The sequence below is a fragment of the Lepidochelys kempii genome, chromosome 1, assembly GCF_965140285.1.
Source record: "Lepidochelys kempii isolate rLepKem1 chromosome 1, rLepKem1.hap1, whole genome shotgun sequence".
NCBI lineage: Eukaryota > Metazoa > Chordata > Testudines > Cheloniidae > Lepidochelys > Lepidochelys kempii.
This window is the reverse complement of record NC_136380.1, coordinates 304,561,285-304,586,284: the sequence shown is the minus strand read 5'-3', so window position 1 is coordinate 304,586,284 and position 25,000 is coordinate 304,561,285. Positions and strand designations below refer to the sequence as shown.

Below are 25,000 nucleotides of genomic sequence, written 5' to 3'. Positions count from 1 at the left end.
TCTTATCCCATGATTACTTACTTTGCTTAAGAGCCTTGGGTGAGGGACCCTGTCAAAGGCTTTCAGAAAAAATTCAAGAACGCTATTTCCACTGGATCACCCTTGTCCACGTTTGTTGACCTTCTCAAAGAATATGAATAGATTGGTGAGGCATGATTTCCCTTCACAAAACTGTGTTGACTCTTCCCCCAACAAATTGTGTTCATCTTTGTGTCTGATAATTTTGGTCTTTACTATAATTTCAACCAATTTGCATGGTACTGAAGTTAGGCTTACTGGTCTGTAATTGCCCAGATAGCCTCTGGAGCCATTTTTAATAATTGGCGTCACATTAGCTATCCTCCAGTCCTCTGGTACAGAAGCTGATTTAAGTGATAGGTTACATACTGCAGTTAGTAGTTCTACAATTTCATATTTGAGTTCCTTCTGAACTCTTGGGTGAATATCATCTAGGGTGACCAGATGTCCTGATTTTATAGGGACAGGCCTGATTTTTGGGTCTTTTTCTTATATAGGCTCCTATTACCCCCCACCCCGGTCCCGATTTTTCACATTTGCTGTCTGGTTACCCTAATATCATCTGGTCCTCGTGACTTATTACAGTTTAACTTATCGCAAAACTTCCTCTACTGACACCTCAGTCTGGGACAGTTCCTCAGATCTGTCACCCAAAAATAATGGCTCAGGTGTGGGAATATCCCTCACAGCCTCTGCAGTGAAGACCAATGCAAAGAATTCATTTAGCTTCTCCACAATGGCCTTGTCTTCCTTCAGTGCTCCTTTAGCATCTTGATTGTCCAGTGACCCCATTGATTGTTCGGCAGGCTTTATGGACTAGTAATATATGATCTAATAAGAACGACAAGTTTCTAATACATAACTAATATAAAATATTGAAAAATAGTGTTCTGACAGAAGAAAATCACATTCTCCAGGGGGAGTTGTGTTTAAAAACTGATGTCATGATGTGGTTCTAAGTTTTTAATTTTTGTGTTATTAATAGTTTTTATGAACTACATAGAGGCAAATTCATAATTATGCACAACTATTTGCAAAGCAAAGAAAAAAAGATCCTATAAGGAATAGTTTTTGCATTTAGATAGATAGATAGATAGATAGATAGAGAATATGCCTGAGTAAAACATTAAATACTTGAATGAAAAAGGGACACATTGTTTGTAAATACTTGGTAAAACAAAATTATTGCACCCAGTATTTTACAAGAATCACCATTCTGATGCTGTCCATTCTGGATATTGCCACCATGGTATGCTTACTATTTGCCTTTGAATTAAAGAAGAGTAGCTTTAGATTCTATTACTATTAATGGCATACTATAAAAAAGAAATACTAATAGAAGTACATATATTTAACCCCAAAAAGTTAAACAAGAAAATACATTTGATTAACCAAATTATTGTTGGCATTGTAGGCACAAAAGTTGAGTTTGATCCAAATATTATGAAGATTCATAATTTATAAATGGAAACTGTGTCAACTTCTTGTTGCCAAGAAGGCCAATGGCATTTTGGGATGTATAAGTAGGGGCATAGCGAGCAGATCGAGGGATGTGATCGTTCCCCTCTATTCGACATTGGTGAGGCCTCATCTGGAGTACTGTGTCCAGTTTTGGGCCCCACACTACAAGAAGGATGTGGATAAATTGGAGAGAGTCCAGCGAAGGGCAACAAAAATGATTAGGGGTCTGGAACACATGACTTATGAGGAGAGGCTGAGGGAACTGGGATTGTTTAGTCTGCAGAAGAGAAGAATGAGGGGGGATTTGATAGGTGCTTTCAACTATCTGAGAGGGGGTGCCAGAGAGGATGGTTCTAGACTATTCTCAGTGGTAGAAGAGGACAGGACAAGGAGTAATGGTCTCAAGTTGCAGTGGGGGAGGTTTAGGTTGGATATAAGGAAAAACTTTTTCACTAGGAGGGTGGTGAAACACTGGAATGCATTACCTAGGGAGGTGGTAGAATCTCCTTCCTTAGAAGTTTTTAAGGTCAGGCTTGACAAATCCCTGGCTGGGATGATTTAATTGGGGATTGGTCCTGCTTTGAGCAGGGGGTTGGACTAGATGACCTCCTGAGGTCCCTTCCAACCCTGATATTCTATGATTCTATAATTCTATGTGCACAGAGATTTAAGTGCCTTTTTAAGAAGTATCATTTTGACTTGGTATTTTATTTTAAGTTACAGGAATCGAATACTAATGTTTTAATTTTGTATTTTGCATGTCAAGTTTCAGAGTGGAACAGAGTGATAAACACCTACAAATAGAGGTTTATACTAGAAAAATCAACAAAACCTATTAATACTGATATAATGTCATCCTAAGCTTGCAGCTGCCTCTGGGTGTTGTCCTGCTCCCCTTTATGGCACTCCATTGTGGGGAATGCAGACACTGCACAGCTAAAAAGAAACGTACAAAGCAGAAGTGATCTTTAAAAATGCACATGTACTTCATAACGTATTATAATTCTTCCTCTTCTTCTACCTTTTGGATATTATTAAATGTGTTCTTTTGTTGCTTGGACAATTTCAAGAATATCTGATGTACTATATTATGAGGTAATGGATGGCTCATGGGATTGGGAATGGGAGACAGAAACATTCATTTTAAATTGCTAATTATACAATGGCCCAGAACAATAGTGAATGAAAACTATTATAACCAGATCGTGGTTCTGTGGCTTGTATGAAATGTTTTGGTGGTCTTTGCTTATTTCTCACTAGTTAAAACCACAGATCATAGCAACCACTACCATAATTGACACCCTTGCTGGCAGAAAAGAACGAGAAATGCATAAGTCATGGAGACTAACTCCCCTCTCAATCCTAGAAGTTGTCCTCTAGGGTCTAGGCTGAAGCATGCTGATCAGGAGGTGCAGCAAAACATACATTTGGATACCTGTGTTTTATAATTTTTGAGAATGAACAGACAATATCAATCCACAGTGCTATTAATCTAGCACCTTTCCTACAAACTGAATTCACAATTTTTTCTCACCATTAAAATCTAAAACAAAAGTTACCAATTTAGTCAGATTTGAACATCAGCTACTGATTGCCCTATAGTTATTTATCCTGAGGGTTTTCATTGCAAACATTACAGATCCAAAATAAATACTTATTGCATGAAGCAAGCAGAAATTAAAAAGTATAATGGTATTTTGTATTCTGGATCTGGTATGAAAACATATTATTTTGTTCACAGCATTTACAGCCAGTGTGGTAGGGGAACATGCTGTGAAAGAATTCACAATGGAAAGCGTATTCACACAAATTGTTACCAGATTTTTGAAATATGAACTCTGAAGAAGGCTTTGATCCCACAGCACGTCAAAGACTCCGATCATACCATTAATAACCGTGTTACTAAAACCAGGCCTAATAACATTTCATAGTTTATTGATTTCTTACACCTGGCTGCATGTTATTTCACCAAGAACTTATTTCAAGTGAGATTATTATTATTGTTTTAAAGATATAAATAAGTGAACAGATAAATATCAGCTATTCCCACAGGTCATCTGCCTAGAAATGCATGAATCCACTGTTAGAACAGCCAAAATGACTTGAATCTCAATCTTTTCTCAGAATCCAAGCTTTTTAGAAGATTCATTTTTGTTGAGAAGAGTCGTTCGAATGGCTTGAACTAGTAACCTGCTTACCTCAGCACACTGCTATCTTCCTCTCACAATTCCCAGAATACAGAGCTTCGTCCATCTCTGTGACTACCCTCGGTCTCCCACTTCCCTGTACAGAACCACTACAGAGATCTTAAGCTCTCTTCTCTATATGCCTCCCAGATATACTGGAAAGTGCACCCCCTCTTCTGGATCATGCGGTGCTACAACTTTCAACCCTCAGATTCTCTAATATTGATCACATCCTGGGGAACAGTATATTGAAGAATTACCATGATTCATTAAATTTAATTGCAGTAATAATTAGGGCCCAGCAGACCAGTACTGGTAGCCAACATCTGCAAAGGATGCTTGAAGATTGTTGAGCGTGTACGGAAGAGGGAAGAACTGGCAGCTGAGGGGCTGGTGTGTGGGGGTGGGGAGGAAGGATTTAGGTGACAATTAGGAAGGGAAGGGATCATATGAAGTAGCTTCTTAAAGTTCAGAGACCAAACAAATTTATAATTTGTGTGTGAACTGAACCAGTCTCTTGAGGTTTGTCCAGGATTAGACTGATCCTGCCTTGGTAACACCTGTTCAAATATCTGATACAATAATGAAAAGCGGTGACATCAGAACATATGGTCCATTCAACTTTTAAACACTAGTACATGTGTGCTGTTGCTGACAAGAAAACAACCAGATTCTATAACCTTGTACATGAATTCTTAATTAAATGTAGTTGAGATGTGGTTAACGAAGAGAAAAGATACTTGATCCAATATTCTGAATTATGGATAGCAAGTTTTCTACAGAGGTTTCAAGTCAAATCAGTTTTAATGTAAGGGGATACTCCATTCAGCACATGGAGAAGCAGGCCAATAAAGAACAAGTAGTTACAGTAAACTAGGTACGGATCATCTTAATGGAAACTGAAGTGCTCACTCCAGGCTCTGAATAGAAAATATTATTTGCTTTGAAAAAAAGAATAAGTCAGAGCCCTTTTCTAACACTCTGTCTATGTATTAATATATCCCAACCATTGTAGTAACTGAGCACTTCCTAAGTATCAAAAAATTGAATTAACAACAACCATTTCCGTCTTCTTCCTTCCCAACTTGCAGAAGAAATCATTTGCTTTGCATTTAATTCTGTAAGTAGCGAGTGCTGTAGCCTTTCCATAATTCTCAGTGGAATAAGCTCCATAGTTTAGGTCTGGTTGCTGTGAAAGTTCTCCCGTCTGGACCCAAAAGCTTCATTGGTCTGGTGGAACAATATTGTAGAAAGTGTTGTGGGACGTGACGGAGTGGCAAGCAGTCTCCCAGTAGGCCAATTGCATGGAGACCACAGAATATGAGAACGAAGACCTTGAGTTTGGCTCTGTATTCAGTGGTCAGCAGCAATGCAGAAAATGGAGCACTGGGATGATGTGTCCACAGGGACTTGTGTAGCCAAGCAGATGTCCTGCATCATTTCATGCAAGCTAAAGATTTGTGTGTATGTGTGTGTGCATACATGTGCGTTACTATTCCTAGATATAAGTTGCAATAATCAAGTTTCGAGGTTACCATTTTTTATCACCTTGGATAGTTAGGCATCCGATAGCACTGACTACTCCAAAAGTTTAGATTTAATCTGAATGCAGATGACCTGGATGGTGGGCGATGTTCTATCAGGGGAAAGGTCTTCTTACCAGCATCACCTCAGTCTTGCTTGGGTTCAGATTTAGCCAGTTGCTCTTCATCCAAAGGCTGACTTCAACAAGGCATTCAGAGAACTGGGAGATGGTACTGTTTATCATTTGATATAAATGAGATGTAGAATTGGGCATCATTTGTGTACTGCTGGCTCACCAATTCTCCCAGTGGCTTCATACTACAAGTCAAATAAAATTAGTAAGAATAGTATGAACTTCGTGGGATTCTGCAGGTAAGGGCTGAGAGAAAAACCTGAGTCATTTCAAGGAATTTCCATTCATCTTTGCAGCTTCTTGGAGGCAGGACAGGCGTATCTGTCATGTAGGAAATCTAAGCACAAGCTAAATTAACAAGAACTAGCCCCTCTCTCAAATTCTCTCCTGTCTGTTCACCAGAAAAGACCTGAGGAAGAGCTCTGCGTAACTTGAAAGTTGGTCTCTCACCAACAAAAGTTGGTCCAATAAAAGACATGACCTCACCCACCTTCTTGTCCCTCACCAGAAAAGAGACTAATAATGATCCATGTGGAGAGTCATGCCATCCAAAATAGCTGATTACATTTAAGGACAACCACACCCAGTTTGGATTTGAGCCCTGTGATGCCCTTGTGGTTTTAGCTGGCTGCTTTTGGGGAAAGAGTCTAGAGATTTCCAGAATCTAGCCACTACATGCTTCTCCCAAATCTCTGTTTTCCCCCATGTGGAGGAAGGCAAAGGAAGCTGCTGGGCCTGGTACCCAAGCTGGAACCTGGTGGGTCCAGAAGGCCTGACATACCCTCTGTAGCCTTGACTGCAGTGCTTTGTGTAGTCTAATTAAAATATTTCAAATGCAATTCAAATAAAAATAGTTGAGGACATGATGCCATAATATGCCTACAATATTATAGCATATGTGCCAACTACTAATGTTGCTGGAGCTACACAGCCAAAACCACAATAGTATTAGATAACTAAATACAATAATACAAAAACATAAAATAAGAGCCACTGGATTCATCTGTCAGTAACAAAAAATGAAAATGAGATTGAAATCAGGCACAAAGTCTCCATTATCATATACTTCTCCTAGACTCTCTCTATCACAAGATTACACCTCCAGATGAAAATCCGGGTTAAACTGGAGGCAAGTTGTAGATATGCATAGTTTAACAGGGAACTTTTTGAAATAAAGCCAAAGTTTTAAGAGGATATTTTCTGTTAAAGTAATATAGCAGAAACAAGTTAGAAGATATGCAGAATTAAGTACCCCTAAACAACCTTAACCCTGCCCCCATCCAAAATTAGGAGACAGTGTGACGCGAAATTATGAAACAGCCTTATGCCTGTACCTTACATCTTCTACAACAATCATATGAGCCACATACTTCCAATAAACTGTATCGTAATAGATGTATTTCTGCATTGTAACACCCACCACTGCATATTTACTATCTTGAAGATTTGGGACTATCCTCCAATTTACCCTCAATTGACAAGACAACATGGAGTTCCTTAACTCTGCATTTTCACACTTGGTTTTTTGTTGACTATTTTCATTTTTACCTTAACCAAAAATGTCTTGACTTTCCAATAATTTGTTTGTTTACCTCAAATATTTTAAAAGAGGTTATCCTTTTAACCTATTGACACATACAGTAGTACGCCTTCCCTTCAGTTTAACTAAGTATTTTGTGTCTGAGAATCTCCTTAGATTCTTCTAGGGAGTTGTTTATTTTCCACCAAGTATACAACCTAGATTACAGATGCGTTTATTAGCATATTTCTGTCTCTTTCATGCTAGACCTGCACCAGCATTTCTTCAAAACAGCATGAATCCCCTCCCCTGTTCTTCTCCCCCCACCCATAGACAGATCAAAGTACCATTATTGTTAAGGAAAATGCTGCTTTGTAAAAATGTTGTTATCTGCCTCAGGCAGGAAAGGGATGAAGATTCTGTAGCCACTGGCTTCCCCGCCCACAGAGTGGGGTGAAGTATGTGTGAAGATTTTACCACTTACTACCTGCCTCCACTATGCAAGGAGCTGAATTATATCATCACATTCTCCTGTAGGATAAAGGTTGAAGATGCCACTATCAGGGAAGCATGGATCCTTAATGGAGGCTTTTCTCAGTGGGCTTCCCATTCTGCTTTTTCTGAAGAATCCCCATTGTGCTGGGATGAAATGAGGAAGTGCAATCTCTCCTTCCCCCAAGCATGGTTTGGAGGAATTCCCTGAAGTCTCCTGGGCGTTCAGAAATTCCTTTCAGTGACATTTCACACCCGCCGCCCCCATACACACACACACACACACACACACATATTCAGTTATACAAGGGAGAAGTGGGGAGTGGCACTGGTGCAGGGATTGTGGGAGAGGTGTAATAGTTTCTCCTGCTGCAAAGAGCAGATATCTGAGGGAGTGCACACGGAATGATGATTCCAATGATGCCTGTCCCCTTTAGTACCACATTAGAGGGGTGGAAGCAGGCTGAAGAGAAAAGGTAGGAGAAGATAATGGCTGCCAGTAGCAGATAATTGAGTTAGGATCTCTATCTATTGTTTCAGAGTAGCAGCCGTGTTAGTCTGTATTCTCAAAAAGAAAAGGAGTACTTGTGGCACCTTGGAGACTAACCAATTTATTTGAGCATAAGCTTTCGTGAACTACAGCTCACTTTCAGCTTGTTAGTCTCTAAGGTGCCACAAGTACTCCTTTTATCTATTGTTTGTGGTTTGTCAAGCAGGAGAGCAGTGGGTGAGGGATGAGTTTATATATTTTGATGACTATCCCTGCCCACAACAACAGGATTAGAGACTTGCTTTCCTTATTACATAGAAAATAAAGTCTCTACAAGCCATTTGGTTAATTTTTAATATCCACTAAGGCCCAAAAGATCATTCTGATATTCATAATTCACCAACCTTCATAGTATCTTCCAAATTTTGTACCTCCAATCTTGAAAACTGCAAAACCAGAGCTCTTCAAACCAAACTGGAAGTTTCTAATCATCACTACCTTTAAAATGAGTTGTGACAAAAAAAAAAAAAAGTCAAATAGACCCCTCTGGAAAGAATTACAAAGCCCACCATTATCATTACAATGACTGGTCGTTTACATAAGACTTCTCACTTGCTAACCGCCATAAAAATATACATGAATGGTTTGAGTCCCTCTCTATTATCCACAGAACATCCAGACCCTGAGTTAGTATCCAAACTTTCACCATTCCTGGAATTTAGCTTTATTGGAAATTCAAAAACAATAACACAATCTAAAATTCAAGCAGTCTCCCTCCTTGAGCTTGCCTGGCTCCAGGGTTTCACTTCAGGACATCTCTAGTTATTCTGCCTCCAGAGAGCCACTCCTACCTCCCTTATCATCCCAGGAGGAATGAATAAGCAGCATATACCACAGAAAATCAGCAAAATTTCAGAGGCCTTATGCAGTGTTCTAATACCTAATGTCACTGTGGGTAAAGAGAAGAGTGCCACCACTTTGCTACAAGGTAGTTTTGCATCTAGATTTGGCAAATGGAAGGATTAGGTTAAAGCCAAGACCCCAGAGTAACGAACTAGATGTGAAATTCTAGCATGACTGCAGATGGAAAAAGCTAGTATGTGTGCTAATGTATCTGTTGGGGAGGAAGGATGGATATTGATAGAGAGTGCTTGCCATTCACTGAACATTTAAGCTGAAGCGACCACAATGTAGAAAATTATTTTAATGAAATAAATATGACGCAAGCAATACAAAGGGTGCTCAAATGGAGGAAAAGGTGACCAAGAAGGCAGCTTAATACTAGAAATCCCAAGAGAAAAAAACAGAAAGGAATTACAATTTTATCTTTATCCTCTATATCTTTAGGGAAATAAATTACTGTTCAATAGATAGCAGAGAATATTCAGATATTGTGCTTCTAGAGGCTAATCATTTACAAAATGACTTACAAATCTACTGGATAACAGGCATTCCCAAATATTCCATGCAAGAGAACTTATTTTCCAATTTGTGTTATGTAGATAAAAAGCTCCCATACTTATAGTCTAACTAATTTAGCAGGCTGAACAAGTGACCTGAAATATGAAATGATCATATTAAAAGATTCCAGGTCTGGGAGAAGTCCTTGCTTTTTCTGGAACAAGAGACCTTAATGAAATGGAATGGTGAAAAAAGTCTATCACAATAAAATCTAGATGGAAACTAGGAGGGCCCAGGGGAGATCTGAAGAAAAGAAAATCAAAGAAATGAAGATAAATTCTTGGAGTGGAATCCTGGCTCCACTGAACTCAGTGGCAAAACTCCTCTTGACTTCAGGCCAGGAATCCTAAAAGAGAGTTAATGGTTTGCTAGACTACATGGGAATAAAAAGAGCAACCAAGGAGGATAAGAATATTGCTCAGAAACTAGATAGACTAACTTAATTACAATAGACTTCATGAGAGAATGCAAGGAGGTTGGGGGAGATAGCTAATCCAGATTTTTTTTCATTTTTTAAATGTTTTATATTCCTTTAACATGCACTATGGGTAATTTTGGAAACTACAGGCAAGTAAGTTTTACATTCCTACCAAGTAAAATATTTGAAATAATAACTATACTACACTATACAATAACTATACAACAACAATACAACATCTAGATGAGCAGGATATGATAGGGACAGACTAGAATTGTTTCTTTAAAGAATAATTTTTTTTCTCCAATTAGAATTATTTAAGTGAGCAAACAAAAAGGTGGGTAAAGGAGAACTGGTAAATATTTATTTAGACCTTCAATAAGCCTTTGATAATAACTGCTGAGGAGGGACTTTAAGTAAACTAAGGTGTTCTAGGGTAAGAAATAAAGTTATGTCCCTGATGAAACCAGTTAAGTGATAGAAAACAAGGACCAGGAATAAAACGGTCATTTCTCAGCATGGAACGAGGTTAAACAGTGAGTATACCCTAAGGATCTGTATGTAACTGGTGCTTAGAATATACTTATTAATGGGGTAAAGGAGTAAATAGAGAGGTAACAACACTAGAAAATAACTGATGTTTATTTAGATTAGTCTAATCAATAAAGGATTGTGAAGAACTTTAGAAAAACCTAATAAAGCTAGGTATTTCACAACATAATGGCGGATAAAATTTAATGTAAATAAATGCAAGAAAAATTATATATTGTTTATATATGTTGATGGGTTTACTATTTAATGCAACCACTCCAGAAAAGAGATGTAGGTACTATTGTGGATGCCTCAGTGAAAATCTCTGCTTGAGATGCAATAGAGATTAAAAAGAAAAAACACAACATGTTAGAGTTAAGAGAGGGTATATCACTGAAAATATTACATTGCTTGTACATAAATTGATGGTATGCCATCATCTTGACCACTCTCTTCAGCTGTAGTTAAAAGTTATACAGCAGAAACTAGAAAGAGATAACAAAAATGATTAAAGACACAGTAAATACACCCATATGGGGAAATATTAAATACAACAGTGCTGCTTTGTTTGGGGTTAATCTTGCTGCCACTGAACTCAATGGCAGCAAGAGCAGGGCCTGAGAGAGGAGACGAATAAGAGGCGGCATGACAGAATAATGCAAAATAAAGCAATGTGTAGAAAAAGTCAAATGAACAAACTTATTTATCCTTTCTCACAATATAAAAACATCCAATTTAATACAGCATCTTGCATGATCCCTCTGTCACTACAATCATCTCACTATTAATTCCTTCTCATAATACAAAGGTGCACACCCAATGTAAAAGAGAACTTCAAAAATTCATTCATAACCTGTGGAGCTCACTGCCACAATATATTACTGAGGCAAATAACTTATTAGAATTCATGTACGCTTTTTAATTCTAAGAATGTGATCTGTCACTACACTAGAGTAAAAATTTGTAACGCTCATCTCTTATTTTAACTATCTTAAAAGAGCATTGACTAAATAGCTACATGCTATTTGGGGTTGTAGACTAGACACTGTAGGCCAGATGTTCTGTAACTCCCAGCACCTGTGTGTAGCCCTGTATTTTGAGGCCATCATGTGGCCTGCCCACAATTCACTTAAGCTAAACTAGCCTCAGGGAGGCTCTAACATACATTTTGTTGCAATTGTCCCTTAGGAATTGTTCTGGCAGCCAAGAGTAGCCAGAGCCCAGCATAATCTGGCTTTGCCCCCACCATCCCCTGAGATACTCATCAGAGAACCCCCTAATACCCAGGGGGACTCCACCAACAATATTGCTCCTTCACGCCATGAGGCAATATAATAGGCTGCAACAGAATCCAGAACCCTCTAGCTCCTCAGTTCCAGCAAATCCCATTATCTGTTGTAATGGAAAATTTCAAAATAAGTTATGTTGGACACTGTGTCCTACATGCTTTGCATCTGCCATCCGCCCTGTATTTGTATCAAACACAGATCTCTGCCTCTGTTCTTCTCGCCTATTGTTTAGCTATAATACATGTTCTGCTGCTCAACATTATGTTTCAATACTGTCACTCACAAACAAAGCTAGAAATTACTCCTAGCTCTTAGGTTTGTTTGTTTTTTATTAATTATCATTATTATTATGTATTATTTGTAGTGCAGCAGCTCCCACAGCCACGGTGCAAACATATACAAAGACAGAGCTGAACAGCAGGCAATCTTTTGAGATCTTTTTACATCCACATACTTGGGGGTCCACAACCATATTCCAGTTTTCAGAAAACAATATGGAAGTACCTGTGATTAGGATGCCGTTAATACATTTTCTTATGACTTCTATAATAATAAACCCTATAACTCTAATTGGGTATGATGCTATACAGTCAAAAACACAAAACAAGGCTGCTGTCTCAGGGAGTTTATCATCTTAAATTGGATCAAAACCAAAACAAACAGGGTGTAGCTAGGATGGTGAGACACAAGAGGTCATTTATTGTGTCTGTACAGTGCCTAGTAAAATGGGGCCCAACCAGGTTGTGGCCTTCAGGTGCTACCACTATAGAAATGTTTAATAATATTATTAATAACAATAACAAGAGGAGGAGGAGGAAAATAGCATAACTGGTAGCACAGTTACTTATTGTGAGCAGGGACTAGAAGCTGTTGGAAAATTGGATTTCATGTTAGAGACTTTTAAAATATGTTTATGTAGCTGTAGATATGAAGGATTTCAGGCCTAGCAGAAGAAGTAAGTTTTTGAGAAGTGATCTGAACAAGGAAGGTTGTCACTTGGCACGCAAAACCTGCTTAAGGATATAGGGCCGCAAGGAAGAAGGGATGAAGACAGAGTGGAGAAACAAATTCAGAGAGTGGTTGGACACAATGTTTGGGGAGAAGAAAAGGAGCAGGCGGGGAGTAGCAGGGAATAAATCAGAGATAGGTGTGGAAGCAGTTGTGCAGAGCCTTGAAGTAGGGATAGTAGCTTAAGTTTAAAGCAATGGGATCTAGGACACAGCCCTGAGGAGCCCAACAAAGAGTGTGTGAAGGGAGAACTCTGAATTGAGAGAGACTGAAGGAAAAAAAGCAAAATCTCCAAAGCACAGGAAAGAAGTTGTTTACAAAAAGCAAGGTTCAACTGTAAGGAAAAGAGTAGAGAGAGAGCAAAGAGGAGAAGAGGCCTTTGGATTTAAGTCATTGATCTTAGAGCAGTTCAAGTTTAATAAAGGGGTCAGTACCTGGATTATATCTTGAGTGAAACATTACTGTACAATATACTGTAATTTATAGCATTATGGTTTGAAAATATCTGCCTGAATTTGAAAAAACAAAATGTACATTCTAAGTTGTATTTATTGCAATTCAAATGCTCTAGCACAAAACTGTGTCCACCCCTTTGAAGATTTGGGCTGTATTAATAAATGTACAAATGTAATAACAGGACATTACCTATATATTATCATAGGCTCTTGTTTCAATATATTTCTTTGTTATCAGTAACCCATTTTACTGCAAACAAAGTAAAAGAAAGCGCCAGTCCAACAAGCACAGGTAAGTGTGTCAAGAACCTCAATAAACAACCTAATTACCATTCTAAATATGTTTGTTGCTTTTGTTTACAGGTAGTGGCACAAATAAAATACAACTTTTATATACACTGTCTTTCATACAAGCTGCACCTTGTGCCCCAGGATGTTTTTCAGAGTTAAATAATAAAATAGTAATTTAGTTTTCATGTTCTCTGAGGCAGGGAGTGTCTTTTTGTTCTGTGTTTGTACCTGATTCAGTTGGGCTCCTGGCCCATGACTGGGGCTCATAGGTACTACAATAATAAATAACAATAATAAATAATGATAAGGTTAATTTAAAAAAAATGAGCAGAAGGGGAGAAAAGTAAGAAGTAAATCAAAAATGAAAAGAGAGGTTTTCAGCTACATTTGAGAAGAGGAATTGTTGAGCTATGCCAGAAGATGAACAGGAGACACTGAATGTGGTTTAACTTTATTTCTAAATGTCAGGGAGTATTCAGCAGATAAAAGTGCACAGTTCAGGTAATTCCATAATCATTGACATATTCCTGGGGGAGGCCTTCCCCCTTTATCCATTCTGGTCCCAAGCCAAACTGCTGGTGGGACCTTGTCACCTCCACCCCTCAAATGAGGGTTCATGGGGGTCGATAAAGTGGGGGGAGGGGCTGGCTCCCTGCCATACAAGTCATAGGAGCCCTGATCTCCCCTTTTCCATTCCTTTAAATAATACCTCCTTTACCAGTCCATTTTTATCTGATCACCCTATCCCTTCCCTATAGAGTACCTGTACTAGACATCTGTCCCACTCTTATATACATAGCTTAACCCCTGTTTCATGTTCACTTCAACGAAGTCCCCAACCCGTGGTGGGGAAAGTGACCCTCGCCCCACTACCCCGGCCTCATCTTGGCCAATCTGGCGGTGACGGAAAAAAATTCTTCCCAGTTCCAGAAAAGAATTACAAGCATAATGCTCACAGCTGATCATGGCAAAACCTGGTAGTCTCCTTTCTCTTCCTGTCACCTGAAAGGGATGGGTGAGCATACACATTATGACCTGGTCTGAAGCTGCTGCAACAAGTAACCCTCTGGCTATCTAACCCTTAAAGGGGCCACATACCTTCTCCTACAAGCCAGACAATGGCTACCACCGCTTAATGTATGGTTAGGTTATTCTATGAGGCAAAGAGTAATAGGCTGTTTTAGACAAGAGATCTGCAGAGGAGAAGCCTCTGATATCAGTGGTAGCAAGATTGTGTGGATGTATCAAGGAATCATGGAGCAGGTCCTCAAGGAATCAATTCTGAAGCACTTAGAGGAGAGGAAAGTGATCAGGAACAGTCAGCACGGATTCATCAAGGGCAAGTCATGCCTGACTAATCTAATTGCCTTCTATGACGAGATAACTGGCTCTGTGGATGAGAAGAAAATAGTGGACGTGTTGTTCCTTGACTTCAGCAAAGCTTTTGACACGGTCTCCCACAGTATTCTTGGCAGACAGTTAAAGCAGTATGGGCTGGATGAATAGACTATGAGGTAGATAGAAAGCTGGCTAGATTGTCGGGCTCAGTGGGTAGTGATCAATGGCTCCATGTCTAGTTGGCAGCCGGTATCAAGTGGAGTGCCCCAAGGGTCAGTCCTGGGGTCGGTTTTGTTCAAAAAATTGATACTGGATCCTAAAATGAAGGGACAGTCAAGTTACTTGTGGATGAGGTGATGTGGTCATGATTTGGGAAAAGTTCTGCATATGCTAAACACATCACAGAGAATAGGCATTCGAGAAGGACATAGATAACACAGTTGCTATAGTAAATAGGACAAAAAAAAGCATGAGCAAGGATTTCAGCAGCGGTGTCCGAAGATGCCAAAGTTATAGAGTGTGAAGATATAATGGAATGTAATGAAAAATATGGAGAGAGAAGAATTTGAGAAGAACTGAGTTTGGGAATGTTCCTATTTCCCGAGAGAAAGACTTTTGTTTTCAAAATATCCCAAAGGGTAATTTTGGGCAATTGCTCTTCTTCCTTGAGTGTTCTCTCATATATGGAATTGATGGGATCTATTCTGTTACCCCTTCTGTTCAAAGTGTATTTGAGGCTGCTGGACAGGTACGTGAGAGGACATGTGATACTACACATAAAACATGGGCTCTAAGTCTCCATCACATCAGTACTGGTCTGGCATAGTGGAATGAGTGACCCAGTGCCTATGTGTGGAGCTGGACAAAGGCTACTGTCTTTGGTGCAAAACAACAAAGAGTTTAATAATGCTGATTGGTGGAAGCAGTCAAAAAAGCCGAAGTATACTGTCTTTGCAGCCCAAACTGAGGGAGCACACCAGGCATCTGCATTACATATTTGTAATCCACATGGTGCTTTAAATCATGGCATGCCCCTGGAAGCCAAGAGCACTTTTTTCCATCTTCACCTTGAAGGAAGGTTGTGAATTCTCCTTTTGGATACAGACCTGATAACAGTTCTCCATGCTTTCGTCAATTTGAGATTGGATTACTTTAATATGCTCCGCATGTATGGGATTGCACATTGAGACTAGGTTGTTCTATAAACTTATTAAAAATTAAAATTGTGCATGAAAGTTTTCAGCTTTTTATAATTTGTGAAGTTTGACACGTACTAAAAAATGAAATAATATATTTATCCTTCTAACGTATGACGGCCTAGATTTTCAGCTGGACCGCAGTCTGTTTTGGGCGGTGAAAATGTACACCCGTATTAAGTGTTAGTATTAATATTAGCAATTAGATGGCCAGCAGCCTACCAGTGAGATGGCTTACATGTGCACAAACATTTAGTGAGCTGTGTAACATAAATAGTTGGATCTACAATTCAGTGATGGCATAAAAATGCAGAGGCACATATTTGCACTCACTGTATTGCATCTAGAAAAAGAGTAGCCACTTTTAAGAATCTGGGCCTATAACATTAAAGTTACTCCAACAATAAAGCCCCACATCAAAGGTTGATGGAACCCAAATTGTTTCTGCAGTCTTGGTATTGTGAGTAAAGCATCCTTACTAGCAAAATTACAGCTTGAGTTTTAGTGCTCTTGTAAAATATAGGCAACTCCCATGTTCTAAATTTATGAAAAATTATAAAACTGCACTGCAGAGGAGTCTGCATGTGCATATTTGGACACATATATTTTAAGCATATAATATACATAGTAAACTTAAAAGACAGCACATTCCTATGTAGAACTATTTAGTGAAAAACATGAAAACCTTGCCAAAATGCTGAGAATTCACAGCAGAAATGGCAAAAAGTTTTCAGCAAAGCATCTACTTTGCTGAAAAGACCTAAAGACTCTGCAAAAAACCCCACAGTTTCCTACACATTTCCACAACACCATGCTATGAGGATCTGACACTCTTCTGTTTAAGGCAGCTGAAGTGACTATATTTCTGGAGCGATCTTTTAGTCAAGAGAAAGCAGAATGAATTGTGTATGTGCAACAACTGGGGTTGGAGTAAAGAAAAAAAGAAATAGCAACTGCTGACCCTGGGTAAGACACAGAACATTTAAACAACTAAATAAGAAAAGTCAAAGGGCTGGAATGATTGCAAAGTACAAGAGCATGAGTCTAGAAAGATCAGAAAATTGATGAGCAGAGTAGTAGCATGTAAGAGGATGAAATGAAATATAAAGTAAAACAATATAAGAATGGTAAGTAGGAGAATATAAAATTATAGGGAAACATTACATGTGATTAACAATATCAAGGTAGAGCAGGGACATATTTTAATGATCAAAATTTGATTATTTACTCTTTATTATTTACAGTGGGGTTCACAATGTGTTAAGAATGCACAAACTTTATGAAGGCACAGTGACTGCTCCAAAGATAGCATATTGTAACATGATCCAAAACATCAGCAAAAGTAGTAGACTTAAATGGTATGAACACACTAAGATGGGACACTGCACTCACTCGATTTGCCTGACACTTTCAAATGCTTGGCAGTGGGAGACAGAACCACTACAATTTCAAATGCTCACAGAAGATCCTGTATTTGAATACGATGAGATAAAAGGTCAACCACAAACTTTAAGATTCTATGAATTCTTCAGGCAGTACTCTTTCAATTTCAAACTAAAATCAACTACAAAGGGAAAAAATACAATAGTCTATTGTTGTAAAGTGTATTTGCCCATTTTTTTCCAACCTTTTACTAGGCTAATGGATAAGAATGTGAAATGAAATTTTCAACAGACATTAATATATTATGTTATTAAGTGAAACAGTTCTGATGAGTAGGATATCCTGAGATCTGCACTGCCTATACCTTCACTGGCTCAATGACATGTTTCTCACCTATTTAATAAAGCTTGACATATCTCTATTAATTGAAGTGTTTCCATAGTTTATTTCCTTATATTCTATATCAAGTTTCATACAGTGAATGAGAGACTTGCATCAGAGAGATCTCCTGAAACAGAGCAAGCCTCCAAAGTAAATGGAGATGGATCATCAGATGGGACAATGTAATGATATAAAAAATGGGAAGACGGGGGATTGGAATATTATGAAGTTAAAGAAACAAGGGAATGAAAGTGATTGAAACTGGAATGATAGGTAACCTACTGTAAGTGGTGTGAAAGCATAACAGTAGGGGACTGGAATAATCAGATATGGGAACGACCTAACAATGGAATGCTTTCAAACTGAAGCACCTCAAAAGTGAAATGATCTTAGAGAAGAATAATCACATTTGCCTCTGGGAATAAAATTTAAAGGTTAAAAAAAGTTTGAAAAACTAAAACTTTGAGGTTTATGCAGATGGAACTGCAAAAAGAAAAAATCCATTCTGGGCAAAAGTGGGAAAAGTAAAAGCAGTAGGGTGGGGATCGATGGCAGAATACAAAGGGGAAAGGTTGACTGAAACCGTGCATAGCTGAAACTCCTCCTCTTTCATAGGGCAGAATTGGAGGAGGTAGAAAGCTGGCTGTATTGGGGGTATGCTCATATTTCTAATTTAACTCAGCTTCAATCCTTATTCTCTTCCATTACAGCAAATTTTCTTCCTCTTTCCTCACAGAACCCAAACATAGCCATCCCAGAAAAGAGATATAAAAAGGTTTGGGTGTATGCAAGTCTGTGCAAATAATTTAAATCCTAAAATGAAACAGGTACTAGATTAACGTTAAATGGGAATAATAGTGTACTGGACTGCCTATATGAATACACTTTTCAAGAACACCTGACTTTTGTTTTCCACTTGCTATTTTAAGATCAATGTCTGATTCAAATTCTAGAAAATCCTACTGATATTAGGCCCATTAGCTCCAAGAGTCTGGATTTGCTCTTAAGAAGTAGACTATTTTCATAAGTGAATTCAGACTGCTAATTCAATGGAATTGTTATCATCATTAGAATTTATACTCTCATCATGCTTTAATGGAAGGGGTGAGAGAGGAAGTGATGACAACTCCCTCCCACAAAACCCCAAATGGTAGGATACTTACTTCCCCATCCTCATTTGTCAACTTTCTGCCTTATTCAACTGGCAGCAGAGGGAATTGTGGGAATGGCATAACCACTCATTATCCCCTATTCAGGAACTGCATTTTTTTTCAGTCTTTCAATTTTTCATAGAAACCTGGTAACTAATTTGTTTTTCTAAAACTGCTATGGACAACTTTACAACTTGAAATTTTCCTTCTTCTCTCAAATCTACACAGTTAAATGGAATGTCATTTGATATTCATTGTCAATATTTGATATTCAATGTCATTGGCTAACATAAGTACACATGGCCAACAGATATACAAAGATTTCTGGCATTAACTCCCAGTGAACCATATCAATGTACTGATACATAAAGTCACAGAGGTGTGGCAACCAACCCAATGGAAAGACACAGGAACAGACAGAGACCTGAGTTTGATTTCCAACTGCATTCTCATGCTCCTTGCTAGGCACTACTAAACAGGCAACACTAGCTCTTGTGGAGGTAGAGGAAGTTAGAGTATGAAGTTTGTTCAATAAAGATCCCTCTGATCGATTAAGGAGCTGTGTTCACTGGCTCCGAAGGAACTTTCAAGCCCATCCAAATTTAAATAGGAGGATGTTGGCCATGTTATAAAGGATGTAGTGACAAGTTAGGGGGAAACTGAGGATCTTGAGGGCTCTGACAATGATGTATAAGACCTCAACTTCTATGAGACAACAAAGGTACAAATGTTTCCACACTAATATTGAGTGTGGAGGGAATACGGAATATGCAGCGCTGTCAGCTCTCACAATTTCACCATAATGCTTGAAATAAGTGGCATTTGTCTAAAAAGTTCCAACTCCTGAATCGTGGTTTTTTCATTTGAATCTCAACATTCATTAAAAACAAGAAAAGCTTGGAACTGAGACTCAAGTATAACCTAAAGGCTCAAAAACCAAAGACAAATAAAAAGAACACTTAAAAAAAGAATCTGATGAGTCTTAAAATAATCTCATTAATTTTGGCTTGTCATAAGATTTTTGAAAGTGTGGGGCTGACAATACTAAATATGCAAACAATTAAATAATGAAAAGAATTAAACATGTATGTATTACATTATTTTGTTGTCTAGTTTGTGTGTTAGTTGATTAGAAATGATCCATGTTACTTTACCTTCTGGCAAATGTTAGATGCTGGAGGAAAATAATAACAATAAAATTATATTTGCACAAAAATCTGCACAGCCTATGTTTCATATTACACTCAGAAATACACTCAGCTTTACAAATATGAAAACACTGCTGTGGTGGATAGGCACATGACTTCTTCATGCTTCATAATCCACCTGGGGCATGAAAAGTAGCTACAGTGCCTGATTATTGCATGTCCTATCCATTGTTATTACTTGGCTCACATATTATAAAAAGTTTTAAACATAACAGATTCCCTGAAATCCAACTAGTTTTAATTCCAGTTATTTGGAATTTTTATTGCACCTTAGCATATTTATCTACATGGTCTGAATCTCTTTGCACTTATATTTGCGAGCGTCAAGAACAGACTTCAGAAAAAGTGAATAAACTATTTGTGTGAAACATTTCACACAGCTGTAGTTTTGAGGCCCTGATGAGTGGATTCCATTGAAGTCAGTGGTGATCTGAGTGGGAACACTGTCCACCCATGTGGGATCAGGGCCACACAGTGAAATCCTCACCCATGGAATTCAATGGGAATTTTGCCAGTAACTTCAAGTGTGTTAGGGTTGCATCCTCAGTCTTTTCTGCTATGCAGTACAGTGATCGTGTGTCATATGCCAATAATTGTTTTTTAAATTGTGTTTAATAAAGTTGTGGCTAATACCTCTTCCAACTAAGTAGACTGGTTTGCTGTGTTTATCTGTCCTCCCACAGTGGCAATGGCAATATGTTTACAAATGTGAATTTTCTTTAACCATGGTAAGAAAACATTGCAGAGTTATGGCAGAAATTTTTGTATTTAAAAATCAATACAGAGTCAGAATAATAGCAAAGCTGGTGCTCTTTACATCAATATATTGGTCCATTTACAGAGACTTTCAAAAATGTTATGGGTACTTACTTTCTATGTAATTGTTATACACATAACTGCCTATTAGTTTAGCTCCTGTTAAAAAAACTGGTAACTTCCTCCATCCATTTTCCCCCACTTCTATGCTTTTCTCTTTGAATAATATAAAATATATTTTTCTACAAACACATACAATGCATATACCACCACGACAGATAGTCTTGAACACAGGATATCAGTAAGTATTATAAACGGTACATCCAACAAAGACATACCATATATGGATGCTTTTATATCTATGTGATAAACTATAGAGCGATACGATACATATATCTATCAAAAACCCTTGACCACCGCATCTGCTCTCTGCCCACTAATCCACATCCTCCAGGCCTGAATCTAAAATTCAAACTGCTGAGCAAGTCCAAAAAGGTGTCATTCTTTTCTAAATAAATCAGCCACAGAAATATTTACTCTCCTCCCACCCCCACCGCCAAATTAAGCTGGCTCAAGGCCCAAGACAAGCAGAATTCAGTCCTGAGTCAGTGACAACTTTTTAATACATTAAAATGTCAAAAATGTAAAGTCTGTTTCCTTGCAGCCCTGCAAATCTGAAACTTGTTCATCATGGGCCTACAACCAGAGTAATTTCACATTTGGGAAGAGAAGAAAGAAACAATCATTTGGCATATTGATTTAGATAAAAAAGATAATTATTGAAAGTATTGGAGGTGCTTGGAATGCTAGAACAGCACACACATATCCACACTGAGTATTAAGAAAATATTTTATAGTATATAAAAGATTTATGGTAAGGTGGCACTGTTCACATGTAGTCCACTGGAGACTGGGTTTGAAGCTAAATTGTTCTAGAGCAAAATTGTTTGAAGCTAAATTGTTCTAGAGATTGGATTCAGTGCTGTTGAAATCTGGTAAACTGTTGTCAGGAGACATAGGCCCCAATTAGTGGAAATCTCGCAGATCAGATCAGCTACTTTCATGGGATTTACATAATCTTTTACTGGACCACAATGAGAAACTATTGTGGTCATGCATCAAAACATTTCAGTTGCCGTAGGTAACTAAATAACCTTATCTCAGAATTTGCCATGTTTTAGATATTCTCTATGCTTAGGAAGCACAAGGAATCCTGCAAATACCGAAATTCTATCATCTTATTATCTAAGGCAAAATTGGAAAGCGTGATCTTCTAGTTTTGGATCGACTCAAAATCAAAGTTGAAGGAGCAAGTTCAGATCAAAAGATCTGAATAATTTCTCCATTTCCTAATACTATACACACACATAATTACAAACTGCAAAGAATGCATTTGTTTGCCAATATGTGCATACCCAAAACACGCAAATATTGGCTGATGAATACACACCTGGCACTGTTTTATTGTGTTTATAACGTGGTTAATTTGGGCTATTAAAACAATTAATATGAATTTACAAAAACAAAGAGCTCCACTATAGTATATTTATTTGATACAACTACAGGATATAACACATAAACATATTTATAGTTGCAAATAATTGGATGCTCTTGGCAGTAAGGTAGCAATTTCTATTTTCTCTATTATCCAGCATTTTCCAATTAAAACACTAGCAAGCTGTATCAAATAAGCTGTGTATGAAGTGTGAGTTTTTAAATTTCCTTTAGTTTCCTCTCCTTCTCTTCTTTCAATGTCTTAATTCTTTCTTGTCTCTCCTGGATGTCTTGTCCTCCCTACTCTCTGTCCCCTGATTCTCTTAACTAATGCCTGCCCACCCTGCATCAACAGGAAGCATTGTTAATTGGATCAGCAAGGATGAGACACAGTGCCTGGAAGGTGTGTGACGGAAGTGGGGGTGGGGGAGGCAAGCGCATGTGCTTGGTAAGGCAGAAGAAGGTCCCTTCTCCAAGGGTGGTCCACCTCCCATTGGATGGCTGGAAGGACCAGCTGGGCTGACTGGCTCTTGTGTTCCCTCCTCCCCCCTTGTCTATTTAAATTCTTCCTGGGCTTTTTGAGAGTCCCTTGGTCCATTAACTGCTGCCAAATAACTTTGTCCAGTGATGCCAGAAGAAAGGAGACACGTGGAGTTGAAACTGTGACAATGCTAATTGCTGGTGCCCCCAGTAGACAGAGTTCCATGTGGATAAAGACTAAAAGACCTGCTCCCAGAAATACACGGCACCCGGGATTTCGCTGGTAGACCCTTGTTCCTATAGGAGAAAGGGAGACCTGAAGTCTGAGCGGACTGGTTATATGGATTGGTTATATGGTGGGAGCCCTGTAAGACCATACTAGACCCAGTTAAATGCCTTGTATGTGGGTGGGGGTGGGCATATAGCACTCCTCCCCAGTATTAAATTACTAAAGTTGTGACCTGTTGCTTAAATCCATCCCTGTATCTGTTCATTCACCTGCATGCCCTGAACAATGAGGAGAAGCAGACTTTCAAAAGAGTCACTGTGGATAATCCTGATGCAACCAAATACTCCAGAGCTCAAGATTTGATCCTCTTATCTCTATTTGAAAAAATTAATGCATTTTGAGCAATTGGTGTTTATAATGATAATTCAAAATATTTGTTTCTTTTTTGCCTTTTATATAATCAAATTGAAGCTGCAGTATGCAATATTTTCACCATGACCATGTCTATACAACACACTCATATCCATACAAGCATAGACATGCACAGATACATGCGACTGTACACAATATACATAAACACAACTGCCAAATGGTTACAAACTAAATCTAATAGCAAGTGTCATTCTCTTCTGTAAAATAGCTATTTTTAACACATATGATCTAATTCCTGTTTGCTCTTTAAAGTTTTATTGTCTTGGCATTTTATACAGGAAGAGAGCATTAGCATACTCAGGAGAACTGCTAAAAGTAAAAGGCCTCAAGCTACCTACTGCATGGTTGATAGCATAAAGCATGGGATATAAAAACTTTTGTCTGATTGCTCAGTTTACTTGTTTTAGAGTAGTGTTACTCTCAAGAGCATAAATTCATGTTCTTCTTCTTCTAGTTTTATTACTTCTTTTCTATTATTTAATACATTTAAAGACACTTCTAAAAGACATTTTTTTCCATTTTGAAACAGTAATGGTTTGGAATCTGATAAAACACATTAACATTCACAGTGTTTTTTTCCCCTCTCAAAGTTGATGCAGTAAATGTGTAACAAAGTAATTGGATACATAATAAATAAACATTTCTACATGATTGTATGTAGATATCTATATCTATCAAAATAAAACCAAACAACCTCACCCCAGCAAATCTTTAATCTATTAAAGGTCAAGTAACATAGTAGAAGAAAAACAGAGCTTAGTCTAAATTACTAATATAGCTAAACAGCACTATATTAGCGATTAAAACAAGTAAGAAAATGTGAAAGAGAAAACAATGAAAAAAGGCAAATCAGGTCAGCTATTTTAAATACAGGAAGAACTGAAAACATAATTGTACATATTCCAGTATGCATTTAAAAATATCATCCTATGGTGAACTTAAATCTAAGTCTATTTAGATATCATATTCCTAATTATTATATAAATAACCTGGGAAACCATACCTTCAAGGTACATGTTTTACTATTTAGTAAACAAAAACTGCTACATTTGACACCACTGATTAAGGCCAGGCATTTCTAAAGCTTCATACTCATTTCTGAAATCCACAATACATCAATTTTTAATACTTCCACTCTCTCAGCTCCATTAAAAAGATGGTAGGGGAAAGATTTTAGAGTAATTAATGATATAGTTAGCTGCTAAATATTAATAGGAATCGTAGTCTTGCATAAAATATAACATATAAACCTTGCCAATACAGACGCACCAGTAATTAAAGTTGAATATGTAATTACACTGATTTATAAGACACGCAAAAAGTTACACTTTACTAGGTTCTATGTAAACTGTAGGTAACAGTTAAACTTTGCATTTTACGGTTTATATACATGGGCAATATCTCCACTACAGTTCATAAATGGTTTAGAGACTTGTAGTGAAAATTACAACGAATTCCAACATGAAAATTCTTGCTGTACCTTACAGCCAGAGCTGCGACAATGACCACACACGATACAGATACATCTTTCCATAGAATCCAATATTATATGCTTGGTAGTGAGGAAAAAATGATACTGAATAATATTTATACAGAGGGGACCTAAAGCATGGTACCTATGCAGCAAATAGGCTTCCTATAAACAAATGGGTCTCAGGATCCATTTTAATGTTTAG

The 25,000-nt window shown here is 37.9% G+C and overlaps 1 protein-coding gene across 3 annotated transcripts in view; it reads right to left on the bottom strand.

Moving 5' to 3' along the window:
* FOXP2 (forkhead box P2) overlaps positions 1-25,000 on the bottom strand; it is a 555,269-nt gene that overhangs the window by 6,121 nt on the left and 524,148 nt on the right. The window lies entirely within an intron of this gene.